Consider the following 14,305-nt stretch of genomic DNA (forward strand, 5'->3'; position numbering starts at 1 on the left):
TCGAAAAACAAAGATCTTGAAAATCAAAATGTGAAATTGATAGAATCGCGCATTAAAAATTTGAATTGCACAAAACGTTTACAGATCGATTTTAGTAAGAAAAAAATAGATATTTGAATTCGATTTCTTTGACTGCATTGCAGAATGAATGGTCTACCGCCTACTGGTAATAATTGGAATAGTGCTTGAAAGATCGTGTTAAAGTGCGCGTCGGTTCGGTCGCAGTTGCGCGTTTCTCGGTATGCTATAGTTAACGAGCTTACATTATGCGATATTTATTCTGCGTGACAATCCAGTTATTAATTGAAAGTTGATAAAGTTTATTAGTACGCGATGATTCGGCCGTAGAAGCGCAATACCTAGTATGCAGAAGCCACCGAACCTGCATTGTGTTAGTTTTTTTTTTTTTTGATTGTACGACAATTCCCCGAAAACCAATTCCCCGAATGCAATTTCCCCGAATGTAACAATTCCCCGAATGCAATTTCCCCGAATGTAACAATTCTCCGAATGTAACATTTCCCCGAATGGAACATTTCCCCGAAAATAAAATACCTTCTACAAACACATCTTCGCAATCGACTGTATGCGTCCGAAAAAAGCAGCGTTCAAAGATATATTCAAAAGTGTCTTATTGGAGATTATCAGCTGAATAGCCTTTGGTAGTATTTGTAGTTCTTGATCCTCCAAGATGTGTTCTTGAATTAGAGAAGATATCAGAGTAGAGTACAGTGTTTTCTAAGGTAGTTTATTATTTTCCTAAAATAGTATCAAACTGCAATTCCGATGGAAAATATTTTTCCCATCTTCGGAATCAAACTCCTGTCCTGTATATACCTTCTTCAAATATATAAGGCAATGGTGGATGTGAATCCTTGTAAACAAAAATAATGCGTTTGACCTGAAAGAGGCAATGGCGAATGTGATTCCTTCTTTAAAAAGAATGCATCTGCTCGGAATAATGCAATAGTAAATGTGTCCCTTCTTCAGTGGGTGTTTCACCAGATAATGAATGTTATTATTCGTTCTTTAATAACATGTATCTGCCCTGAATATGATAATGGGGGATGTGATGCATTCTTGAAAAGAAGGCATTTTTACAAAGTAAGAAAATGGTAGATGAGGTCCTTCAAAAATAGGCGTTAGCTCGAAATAATGCAAAGATGAATAAATTGAGAATGATTATAAGGACTAATCTGATCTCTTATTTTGATGCAGGCGAATTTGGCCATAATAAGGAAAAAATATATAAGATGTAATGCCAAGAAGAAGAAGGAAAAAATATATGAGATGTAATGCCAAGAAGAAGAAGGAAAAAATATATGAGATCACTTATTACGCAAAATGTATTGAATTTATTATATTTCATCGAAAAACATTTTGCCGAATTCATTTTCTCAATATAGCATTAGGCGATCTGTAACTTTCGTGGTGTGACTTTTGATGGATTCTACCTTTTTCAGAATGACCTTTGGAAGAATGCCGTTTTCCAGAATGTTAAACAAATAAGCATTTTCTTAGATAAGTGTGGTGTAATATAAGAGCAGTTTTGAAACACATAATTGCTTCATATCAATCATTTATTATACCTGGCAAGCGTGCTACTCGGCCCGAGGTAAACAACCCTTCAGGGAAGTAAGAGGTGTATTGGGAGATCGCGATGTGGATTATATGCAGGCCATCTATGCCTTTCTTCGCTCGGCTGATATCAAAGTCTAATGCCCGTGTTTTTCTCTTTCTCAGTTTTTTTCTCCGTTCGATTCTGTTTTTCTGTTCCGTGTACCACAAAGCCCTGGCCATCCGGAAGATGCTCCATGCCGAACAAAAATCGAGCACGACGCCACGCAAAACCGTTTCCAACGTCAAATGCCCGGATGAGCAGCTGGAATAACCTAAACCCATATTCCTACCCCGTCCGTCCTGAATTAAGTAATTTTTAACCTTGAGTCACCACGAGTATTATGGTCTACGTCCCTTTTCCCTACTAACTGTTAATGATAAGATGATACTGACTGTAAAAATATCATACTTAAGAATAGCGGCTCCGCAAAGTGTCACACACGACTGAGCCTACCAAATAAATGAAATGGTAAAAAAAAAAAAAAAAGCGTGCTGCTTGCTTAGTAAACGAATTGTCTCCTCTTTTTGCCTTATTTTGCGGACAGAATTTCTGTCTCGAGAGGCCTTAATTTAAAGAAGGCATTATCTCCTCCATTCTCATTACACCGGACATACGCGATCATTTAAAGAAGGCGTTGTTTCATTCTTTCACTTTATTCCAGACAAACGAGTTTATTTAAAGAAGGGGCTATCTATCCTCTTTGCCTTATACCGGGCAAATGTGTTCATTTGAGGAAGACATTATCACTTTCTTTTCCCTAATACCGACGATGCTATCATCTAAAGAAGGAATTATCTCCTACCGTCGTCTTATACCGAACAGACGCGTTCATTTTAAGAAGACATTCCCTTGGCTTTAAACCGGGCAGATGCGTTCATCATACCTAGCAAACTTATTAATTTAAAGAAAGCATTATCTCCTCACTTCGTCTTATACAGATCAAATGCGTTCATTCAAAGAAAGCATTGAAACTTGGGCTGTTTTTCAACTTAGTGTTCTATTATTATTTCCACAGTTATCGAAAGCTTCCCGGTACCTGCCAGTTACATAAATGACTTGTGTAGCAAATACAATGGATACACTGTGCACAAGGAGCCGAAAATGCTTCCCACCCTGAAACCTCCGGATCGGCAATCATACGCCTTTGCTCGCATGGCTTACCCATCGCCTTGTGCCGCACTCTAAAAGAAGGGAGATGCATTCGAGGAAATGTTACATTCGGGGAATTGTTACATTCGGGGAAATGTTACATTCGGGGAATTGTTATTCGGGGAAATTGCATTCGGGGAATTGTCGTACAATCGTTTTTTTTTTCGTTGTTGCGGGATAATAAAGTTAAAAGACTTTTTAAATTAATTAGTGTGCGATAGAAAGTGTTTGTTTAAAAGTAGAACGGTTTCGAGACTACGGGTTTTTGTTCTGCTTTGTGCCGAAAGTTATTTAAATAATAAAGTGCGCGATCGGACGTGTTTGTTCATAACAAAACAGTCTCGAGATCATGGATTTTTTGTTCTACTTGGTGCGGTCAGTAATTGAACTAATTAGTGCATTATCAAACTACACGTTATACACTGTATACCGTTTACCAAGACGAACCCCGTTACATGCCCTACCCCATATATCCAACAGTGATTTCTCGTGGAAGTGCAGATGACTCGTCGGCTTCCATCAAAGCGAGTATCACGTCAACATTTTCCTACCCATTCCTTAATTGACCTGCATTAGAACACGGCCGGCGCTGGTGTTGCTTTATATTGGGTCATCAGTTTTTACACATTGAAGATGGTGTTAGTCCCAAACATCATCTGTTGGTTCCCTGTGTAATTACAGCTGACCTGGCAATAACAGAGTAGCAACCGTGGGCGGTCAATCATGCTCATGCTCATGCGAGGGTAGAGTAAAACGTTCAATAGGTGTCCATCGTTTAATAATTTTGACATAACCGAGAAAGTTGTTTAATATTAATTATTCATACATCGTAAAATTCACAGACATTAACAACTGAAAAGATTCAGCAGGTGTGGTCATAATCTCATCAGAGCTACGTCTTTTTGATTATTGCTTCGTTGACTAATCCGCAGGTCAATTTTCTTTTTTTTTTTCTAGGTCAAACGATAATCTGTTATCTGCATCTGTATAAGGTATGTGTCGTGATATTGTGTTGTTATTACCATATGCAATTCAATCGAATTACAGATTAATGAGCAACTAGTTCGCACACGAGGCAGATACGGAATTCTTCTTTTCATATTAGTATATAGCATTGTCAAAATCAATTATTTTCGTTGGTCATTTTTAGCAAGTAACCCATGGTGTCCATACAGGCCCTTAGAAGCCATATGATTTACGATTTAATTAAGTCCACATACGATGATCTTAGTTCACAAAACTAGAGTTCAGACCAATTTGCCCACCAGGTCAACTACGCCCGGTACAAAATCGATAGCAACCCTTTATGATCAATCAGCCCCTTAGATATCATGTGTATGGCTTATGGCTTAGAAATTACCGAATACGACGTTCCGAGTTCTCTGAATCTTTGTAGTTAAGACCAATTAGTCTACCATGTCAATAATACTAGTTACAAAACCGATAGTGCTGCTTGGCCATACATGATGGGTTGCTATCGGTTTTGTACCGAGTTGACTTTGTGACCCAATTTATCTAAATTCTTGAGTGATTTTTAAAATTTAGAACATTCGATTTTGACATAATTAAATCGTAATTCATGCGCATGGCTTTTAAGGGCCTGTACGGACATCATGAATTGGTTATTGGTTTCGTATCGAGTCCAGTTGACTTGGAAGACCAATTGGTCTGAACTACAGAATGATTTGGAGAACTAAGAACATCCGATTTGAACAGATATAAATCGTAAACCATGCGCATGGCCTCTTGTAACCGTTCGTCAAAAGCTCTAAACGAATTGCCGCAAACTCAGTGACTTATGCGCCACTGTCAACGTTGAGAGACCACTGGTCGTGTTATAATAAGTTGACCGACTTAGCTTTAGGAAGCATGAGCGCAATCTACTAGGGGTTTTAGAACGCTAGACAACGAAAATTCAGAGGTGAACGCACCGAAGCAGTAAAGTAAACGTAGGCAAAAACGTACTCTATCTGTAGCGCATGAAACGTAAACTCAATACATTCCCGGGCAGACTAACAAACCACAGGGCTTAGCGAGATAAATAAATTAACGCAATGGAAACTTAGATTGAATTCATTTATGTGTATTCAGTTTTTCAAATATTCATTTTGTGTAGTGTGAGTGTTTTTGTGTGTGTGTGACATGGCCATGATTAACGACATACCTGATCAAGGTTTATGCTCTATGCTAGCAGCTGGGTACACCGGCAGGGCTGTGTCGTCATCGAGAGATGATGAGGACGGCGCCAGCTACAAGGGATGTCCAATCAGTAGTGCGACGGAACACCCGAGCTCTTCGGCAGATGCATCGCCGGAATAGGCACACGTGCATTGATGGCCGATTTAGAGTTGCGAGAAGGGGCAGTGGCTGATCTCTGTCCGATACTCTGCCGTCTCCTCTCCTCGGGAAGCGTCACGGGTCTCCAACTGGCCTTCGCCTGCAGGACTACATAACCACCGGGACTAGGGGATACTTTCCTTCGGAGATTCTCGGTAGGTCGGAAGGCCTCACTTCTCGTTTGGCTACCGTAATGCCGGGCCCGCACGACCGGGTTCACACCGCATGGACGAGACGTGTCCAGCGGGAACGGGAAAAAGGGAAATCCGAACAAAAAGCGTCGTTCGGACGCTGCTGTCCGACATGAATTTTGGTTAGATGTTAAACTAGATAAATGAATTCAATAACGAAATTACCTTTATGTACTATTAGAAAATGCACGAGAGTAGAGCGTTCGCTCCGTGCGATACAGAAGGTACTCGAACTATTCATATCAATCAATTAATAAAAAATAGAAAAAAAAATACAATTAAACTTTTAACACGACATTAGAACTAAAGCTTTCTTTTCATTTACTTTTGGGTACACACCTTAGAAAAACTTAGAAAAAATTAAATTCGCACTGAAACTGGCTTCAACTCTGGAAACTCTTCAGCCAAGTAAAGAAAGAAATGGCAGAACAGTTTCAGATGCACAGATTAGTTCCTCAAATTTGCATTGTCATAGCTTTAGATGTAATTGAAATTTACTAATACAATCATATTAATTTGTAGACGAGTTTTATAGGATTTTTTTTTTCCTGTTCGGGTGTGCCACTGCGACCAATTATTAGATCTATTGTAGCGTTACCCGTATCCTTAGTGTTTAAGTGCATGTCGAATTACTCCAGTGCTATTGAGAAGCAATGCAGTATCGGTTTCGATACAGTTGTTGTTTTGTTTTCTCAAGACCACCATGACAAGGTCCCGCTATTTAGACCCTTCATAGAGAGCAATCCCATTGAAGGCGCGCCCCTTATCAATAGGAAATCAATCCTTTCTTGAGAAAACAGAACAGTAATACTGTTTTTGGCCATGCATAGGAGCCCTAGCCACATCCTTGTCTTGATTCTAGAATATCACCAGTGAAACTCTTAAACCCCGGGATTTAGCTCTGTCTACAAGACCTTTTCAAGCAAGAGAATTTGTTCAGTAATAAGAACTTCCGTGTGTTCCTCTCACTACCATTGTTCACCAGTTCAAGAAGAGTTAGTACGTATTTAAACCCCTAACTCGATTTTTCCAGCAGTCAGTTCAGCCTAGGACCGGGTACCGAGGTTTTTTAACTAATTGCTTGAAAAGTTGTTTCCGCTGCATACAGTTTAGCCTCAAACAAGAGGAATTCGAGTCTTTCAACTGTCTGCAAGGTAACATTAATATGTTTTATTTCTGAGACTGCTGTTGGTAGCGAGGACTAAATACGATGAATCTTTAATTACCACAACTTATTGCCCTAACTAGAAAAATGGATTAGGCTAGGGCTCTGTTTGGTAGATCTTACACCGCAACACACTACGTCAAAGTGATCTACCGTGTTACGGGAATAATTTATAGGATTACTTTGAAGCTAAATAATTTCTTTCAGGACTCATTTATATTTAATCTAATTTAGTTCTAATCTTTTATGGCAAGTGTCAGTTGTGTAAATGGTTCGCGAAATATTAAGTAGCAATTTAACCAAATTAATTTAATTAATTATTTATAAGCTAGAAAGTAAAAATTAATGTGAGAAAGAAATATATTCACGCAAAATACTAGACACCGTTACACTCTAAGGGTCTGTATGGTCACTGTATTGTGGTATAAACTTTGTACCAAGCCCAGTTTATTTAAAAAATCAATTGGTTTCAATTAAATCATGATTTTGAAAATCTAGGACATCCGATTTGGGCATATCTAAGTAGTAGAACATGCGCATGGCTTCTAAGTATGTGGACATCATGGGTATTGGCTTTGTTTCGAACCCAGTTTACTTGACAGATCAATTGGCTTGAACTCCATGATGAAACTGTCTGAAGAATGAAGTGAAAGGCCCGGATAAGCGGGAGATACTGTATCACTAATTAAACGATGGTATCATCACAGACAAACAAACGTAACACTGATGCAATTCCCTTCGACCATGACCTCATCGGTCGTTTTAAATTTATTGCTTGCGAGTTTCACATCCAGGAGCGCTCGCATCGTATATCTTTGTATTTGGCATCTCACACTAGCGCCTTCTGTTGACATTGTCGTACTAAACTTTAACTTTTTACTGTTCATTTTGAAATAACTTTGGAATGTCTCCGTTATCTCGTGCAAAATCGGCGCTAGCATCTGCAAAAAATGCCGCTGTGCGCTAGTATCGTTTCGCATGCAAGATCGCGTTGAGGTTCGGTTTGATTTTTAAAACATGTTTTGCTCGAAATTTTGTTCGAGCCTCAATATCTGTTATCTGTACCTCAAGCGCTATTCCTTAAAAATGTTGTACGGAACGGACATTTCTCATTTTACTTCAGTTAGGACCCATTTTTTTTATTTTGAACTCCGTTGGTTTGAACATCGTTCAAATTAAAAAGTGTTCAAACGTTCTTTAGCACATGGGATCGAGAAAAGAAAAATGGAACATCGTGAAACGGAACGCAGAATCAAAACAACATAGCGAAAAAAAGCAGTCAGAAACTGATTTGTTTGATGCTCATAGAGTAACCAGAAGTTCAAATTGAAAAGTGAACTCCGTTAATATGAATGTGGTACCGTTCAAATTATCGGGAATTCACTAGGTACTAGGTATATTAAATTCCACGGATTGATAATAACCTTACAAATAAGTATAAGTAGTATTAAACTAATTAATAAAAAAAATAGGCAAACTATAATACACCGTCGTAGAGCAAGCTACCATTTGTTTTTATCATGAATGGTGTTAAGATTTATTACAAAATGGAAGTGTCACAGAATCTCCTTAGGCCAAGCTTAGAGAAAATGTTCGGAAAGGACGATTCTGTGTTTCAAGAGGCCATATTTATGAACGATTTTACCAACACTGGCGGCTTCTCATACACTAAACATGGGCAAAACTGCAGAATGTCCTGCCAGTTCACCAGATGTAAGCCCATTGGATTATTCTATGCGATCATATATGCTGTCAAGAAAAAAATCGAGCATAAAGTGTATTGTTTTGGCCCAATTCAAAGCCATAGTTTTACATGCGTGTCGTTTGCGATAGATTTGAAAATTGTTTGAAGCTGATAAATGCTGGAATTGATCCACATTAAATAAAAACAATTATAGTATTAAAATCTGCATAACTTATGTGAAATAATCAAAGTTTGAATTTGTATGATAATTGGACACGGTGTATATCATAATAAGAAAAATACCCCCAGAGCAGCAAGTCTCTCTTTTTATCAAATACACACAAAAATGAACTATTCGGGACTAGAACTAATGATCTTTAGATCGAGAGAATTATATTTAATATGGAAATTAAGTATTATCACGTTCATTTCAAATCGATTGTATCAATTAAACTTTAGCCGGATAATATATTAGAACTCTGAAGCATTGAAAAAAAACGGATTTGTGAATAAATATTGTTATCCTATGCTCGCATTTCTTATTTTGAAATATTTATAACAAAATATGGTAAAATTCGCATTTTTTTGGAAAATTTCTTGCTTTTATACCGAAAAATTAGGATTGGATTAATCGAAAGCTTATTTATTATATTTGCTTTAATTTCTTTCTTTTAATATTGGATTTATATAAACTATATAGCTCTGTATCTTTTTGATGGTCTACAGATTAAACTGGGGTTGGTTATAGACAACTACGTAGATTTTCATTATAATGTGAATTATAGATTAAAATCAACAAAAAAAGAAACGGTACAAAACTTGACCACAACCAGTACACAGTGTGGGGTTTGAGTAAGCTACTTTCCGCGTGTGATTATACATTAACACCTCAGCGTGTCAATTGGTGATCAGCAAGCCATGACTCGCCCTCTTCTTGACAGACCTCCGTGGCGTGCACACGCACCGTCGGAGAGCTGCTGTCATCGCATATCGTTCCGACCATTTGGAGCCACACATTTTGGCGATCCTGCCAGTTTATTTTTTGGATCCTGACGCTGATCTCAATGGGTGAGTTGCATTCAGAGTTTAATGTGCTAATTAGTAAAATATTGGATGGTTGAAAAACACAAGGCACCCTGCCTGTATTACCACAAAGTTGATTTGGAAAACGGATTTTGGTAGGAAAATCACAAAGCGCGGCGGAAAGACCGCTGGAAAACGGATTGTGGTTTGGTGAATCACAAAGCGCGTCGGGACAACCGCTGGAAAACGGATTGTGGTTGGAAAATCACAAAACGCGTTGGGACGACCGCTGGAAAACGGATTGTGGTTGGAAAATCACAAAGCGCGTTGGGACGACCGCTGGAAAACGGATTGTGGTTTGGAAAATCACAAAGCGCGTCGGAAAGACCGCTGGAAAACGGATTGTGGTTAGAAAATCACAAAGCGCGTTGGGACGACCGCTGGAAAACGGATTGTGGTTGGAAAATCACAAAGCGCGTTGGGACGACCGTCGGAAAACGGATTGTGGTTTGGAAAATCACAAAGCGCGTTGGGACGACCGCTGGAAAACGGATTGTGGTTGGAAAATCACAAAACGCGTTGGGAAGACCGCTGAAAAACGGATTGTGGTTTGAAAAATCACAAAGCGCGTCTGGAAGACCGTTGGAAAACGGATTGTGGTTTGGTGAATCACAAAGCGCGTCGGGACGACCGCTGGAAAACGGATTGTGGTTTGGAAAATCACAAAGTGCGTCGGAAAGACCACTGGAAAATGGATTGTGGTTAGAAAATCACAAAGCGCGTTGGGACGACCGCTGGAAAACGGATTGTGGTTGGAAAATCACAAAGCGAGTTGGGACGACCGCTGGAAAACGGATTGTGGTTGGAAAATCACAAAGCGCGTTGAGACGACCGCTGGAAAACGGATTGTGGTTTGGTAAATCACAATGCACGTCAGGAAGACAGATGGAAAATAGATTGTGGTTTGGAAAATCACAAAGCGCGTCGGAAAGACAGCTGGAAAACGGATTGTGGTTTGCAAAAGCACAAAGCGCGCCGGGTAGACCGCTGGAAAACGAATTGTGGTTTGGAAAATCATAAAGCGTGTCGGGAAGACCGCTTGAAAACGGATTGTGGTTGGAAAATCACAAAGCGCGTCGGGAAGATCGCTGGAAAACGAATTGTGGTTGGAAAATCACTAAGCTTGTCGGGAAGACCCCTGGACAATGGATTATGGTTTGGACAGGACCGGATCCCGAGTAACACACTTGTCATAGACAAGTTTCTGTGACTTGTATGCGACCAAATTGTGTCACATTACAGTTGCTACAACCGAATTAACCAGATTTGTGCTACTAGGGATTTAGCCGGAAGGGGGCCCCGGGGCCAACAGCTTGTGGGGGCCCCAAAATATACAAAAAAAGGTTGGTTTTGATACATATGGAATGTTTAGGGGGGCGTGGCCCCGGGCCCCCAATCATGCCCTGGGTTTGGAAAATCATAAAGCTTGTCTGGAAGAAAGCTGGAAAATTGGTTGTGGTTTGGAACATCACAAAGCGCGTTTGGAAGACTGCTGGAAAATGGTTTGGGCTGTGGAAACTCACAAAGCGCGTTTTGGGGACCACTGAAAATTGATTGTGGTTTGGAATAGAAGAAGCATCTGGAAGAATCCCAAGGTGAGTGCTGATTTTGGTCAAAATAAATTTAGTTTGATATTTATAAATTTGGCGGCTTGAGTGTACATAATACCACCAGTTAAGCAAGTTCTAACGAAATCTGAGAGATATGGAAAAATATCGTTTCCTACAAAGTTGTTTGAAAGGCAAAATATATTATCTTAAAATTTATTTTGAAAATCACTGACTTAGTAGAGTGCGAGATTTCTCTTGTTTCGGACAGCAGAACGATGGCGCGATCGGCTAAAATATTGTGTTCTGCATTGCGCAGCCGGTAATAAAAATCAGTTCAGTGCAAGATTTCTCTTGTTTCGGACAGCAGAACGATGGCGCGATCGGCCAAAATATTGTGTTCTGCTTTGCACGGCCGGTAATAAAAATTACACCGAAATATTGTTCTGCATTGCGCGCCCGGTAGGCCGGTAGTTAGTTTGTACTACTTTTCGCGCCCAATTCATGGCTAGGTAAAATCACTGTGTATAAAGAATGGCACGGTCATATCGCTTATCAGAGTGAATCCAGATCCAACGATGCCTACCAATTAACTGATAATCCTTTCTGTGGTTTTTGTGGAGACGCAGAGCTAAACACGGTCTTTAAATAGCAAAAACCACCTACTAATATTCCTTCCTTCTTCCTAACTGACTACAAGGACGTGGCCGGCGCCGTTATTGATCATTTGAATTTTAGAGTCATTGAAACTTGCACACTGAGAATGCTTGAACAATCCCAGTCAATCATTCAATTGATTCTTTGTGCAATTTCACTGATTCTGGTCAATCACGGCAACCAGCAACCATAGATATGTGTAGTCAGTCAAAGCTAAAGCTAAAAAAGCTAAAATCACTGACTTAGTAGTCATAGCGGAATTACCCATTAGATCTGATTTAAGTATGATATCTCATTCAAATATAATAATTCCACGAATTAGATTACATCATTAAATATTATTTTATTGGTCGTTGTTCGGAAGTTCAACATCGATAGGTTGAAGGTCAGCTTGATGGTGTTACAATACACACCAGTGTGAGTACCGAGATCTCGACAGCTGATCACATTTGGCGAACATTAAATTGGTGTAGAGCGAAATGGTAAAGAGCTGTTTGAAGCTGTGCTTACGCTAAGCTACTATGAAGGCGTTTGCAGTTCCTAGTATCGACTTCCCAACACTATATGTTCCTGGAGAGATCAATATTATAACACTAAACATTTAAACGATACAATCTATTTACTTCCATATCGTGGTTCTGCGATTAAAAACCACGATATAACGACAAGTTTATTTTGGAGTTCAATGTCAACGGTAATCTTCGTCTCGCGCATATTACTTAGAAGAAAATCATTGCGCCCTATGCTAGAGGATTTTTTTTGCCTTTTTTTATGAGAGATGAAGGGGAATGTGGGGTTTGAGTAAGCTACTTTCCGCGTGTGATTATACATTAACACCTCAGCGTGTCAATTGGTGATCAGCAAGCCATGACTCGCCCTCTTCTTGACAGACCTCCGTGGCGTGCAAACGCACCGTCGGAGAGCTGCTGTCATCGCATATCGTTCCGACCATTTGGAGCCACACACACAGAAAGGCGCAGTACAGAATAGGATAAACATTGTAATATTGAAAAAGGATTTGTTTTATAAAATGCTGCAATGCATTGAAGTTAATGCAAATAATGCATTTTTGACCTCTCTAATGTACTTTTCTTACATTTTATAATGCGCGAGAAAGGCATCTCCACTGCTAGGTGGATTAATCTGGGTTTTTCCTTAGACTTGCTGTTCATTGACTTTTTGCTTTTCCACCTTTTGACATAGATTTTTTTATATCGACTTTTTGTCCCTTCGGCTTTTTGATCTTTCGACTTTTTGATCTTCGACCTTTTGTCCATCGACCTTCTGACACATTTTTTTATGTTAAGCTTTTGTCCCTTCGACCTTTTGACCTTCGACCTTTTGTGCTTCGATCTTTTGATCTTCGACCTTTTGACCTTCGACCTTTTGTCTTTCAATCTTTTGACACATTTTTTATTCCGACCTTTTATCCCTTCGACATTTTAACCCTTCGACCTTTTCTCGTTTCAACATTTTAACCTTCGACCTTTCGACACATTTTTTTTATTTCGACACTAGCAGACCTGACGAAACATATCTTCCCTTCTAAAACCTTCACATCTACATGTCAGATTTGGTTCTATTTGCTTTATTATTTCTCGAGTTATGAAGAAAATAGTGTACCATTTAAGCATATGCGGTATTTCGAAAAATTTCGCTTCAGGCGGTTCGAAACGAAATTCCGCGGAATTTCGCGGAATTTGAGCATGGCGAAATCTGATTTCTTGATTTCGTTTCGTTTCGTAAAATTACAAAAATTTCGCTAGAAAAAACTAGCTTCTAACGAAATTTAACGGAATTCCGCGGAATTTCGAAACAAATTTGAACCATACTTTATATTATCAAAAAATTTGGCTGCGCCGCTGAACAAAATCGTAAAGTTTTTTCAAAACTTTAGGTTATACAATATTCCTATGAATGCTTACTACATAACCCCATTCTTAGTCGACAAATTCGTATATGACACATTCCAGCGTAACGCGACACCGTGAGGAGCCGACTTTCAGCGAGAAATTAGTTCTGCATTTGAAAATTAGTTTCGGAGTCCTATATTGCCTTTTTTCTATGTCAACCCTTTTGATAGGTGATAATGGCTCAAGAAGCTCAGCATTGTTCAAAAGGAATCTTTCTGTCGTTTTTTACTGCACGTTTCTACTGGAATGTGGTCTGTTTTCAACTTCTTATTTATTCCTTAAGAGATTGATTTACGTCTCATGTCTCAACCAATGTTTATCACAAGAGCGAATACGTTGTGCTCTGAGTGCACTACTTATATGGATTTTAAATATTTACGGTCTCATCAACACTAATCAGAAAATAATTATAATTTTGAAAATATTGTTTATGTCCTGGTAAAAAATAATTGTCTCATAATTGTATATTTATTCAAGTCAAAGCGTAATTCATTCGGATTCCTGATACAATATGTCTTTATTAACGAGACTTTTAGCCCAAGGCTGGTTCATCTCGATTAACATAACATGGTAATCAATAGATTTCCAATTTATCACTTAGTAACTCTCTGTTACCTTTTTTGCGATAGGTCATTATTCTTGCAGTGGTTTGGTAAAGTACTTTGCCTGATGCTATTGATTATATTTTCGACTTCCGGTAACTAACACTCTTAAATTATTTAACTGATATTGACTGTGCAAATCTTTGTTAAAATGCTTAAGCTGAAATATCGACTAAATTGACATACGTTTATGGCTGCTTTTTTGAGTGCTGTTATAAACAAACTTTTTTTTTCTGCTGAGACAAAATTGCCGAGCTAGTGAGTGCAAACGAAAGGAAAATTTACCAAAAAAATAGTGAAAATCATCAAATAAAATGCAGAATAAAAAACACGTGCCTCTCGGCTTGTCGAAGCTA

General features: G+C 38.9%; 1 protein-coding gene across 3 annotated transcripts in view; it reads left to right on the top strand.

The window, feature by feature from the left end:
* The window catches only part of LOC134213005 (mpv17-like protein), a 467,861-nt gene that overhangs the window by 138,492 nt on the left and 315,064 nt on the right, over window positions 1-14,305 (top strand). For 2 of the 3 annotated variants that reach the window (XM_062691493.1, XM_062691672.1), the window contains exon 2: window positions 3,728-3,762. The exons of the other annotated variant lie outside the window; for it this stretch is intronic. The gene's annotated coding sequence lies outside the window, so the exon portion shown is untranslated. The remainder of the gene's footprint in view (window positions 1-3,727; window positions 3,763-14,305) is intronic. 3 annotated transcript variants of the gene reach the window in all.

Source organism: Armigeres subalbatus, chromosome 1, assembly GCF_024139115.2.
Source record: "Armigeres subalbatus isolate Guangzhou_Male chromosome 1, GZ_Asu_2, whole genome shotgun sequence".
Lineage (NCBI taxonomy): Eukaryota > Metazoa > Arthropoda > Insecta > Diptera > Culicidae > Armigeres > Armigeres subalbatus.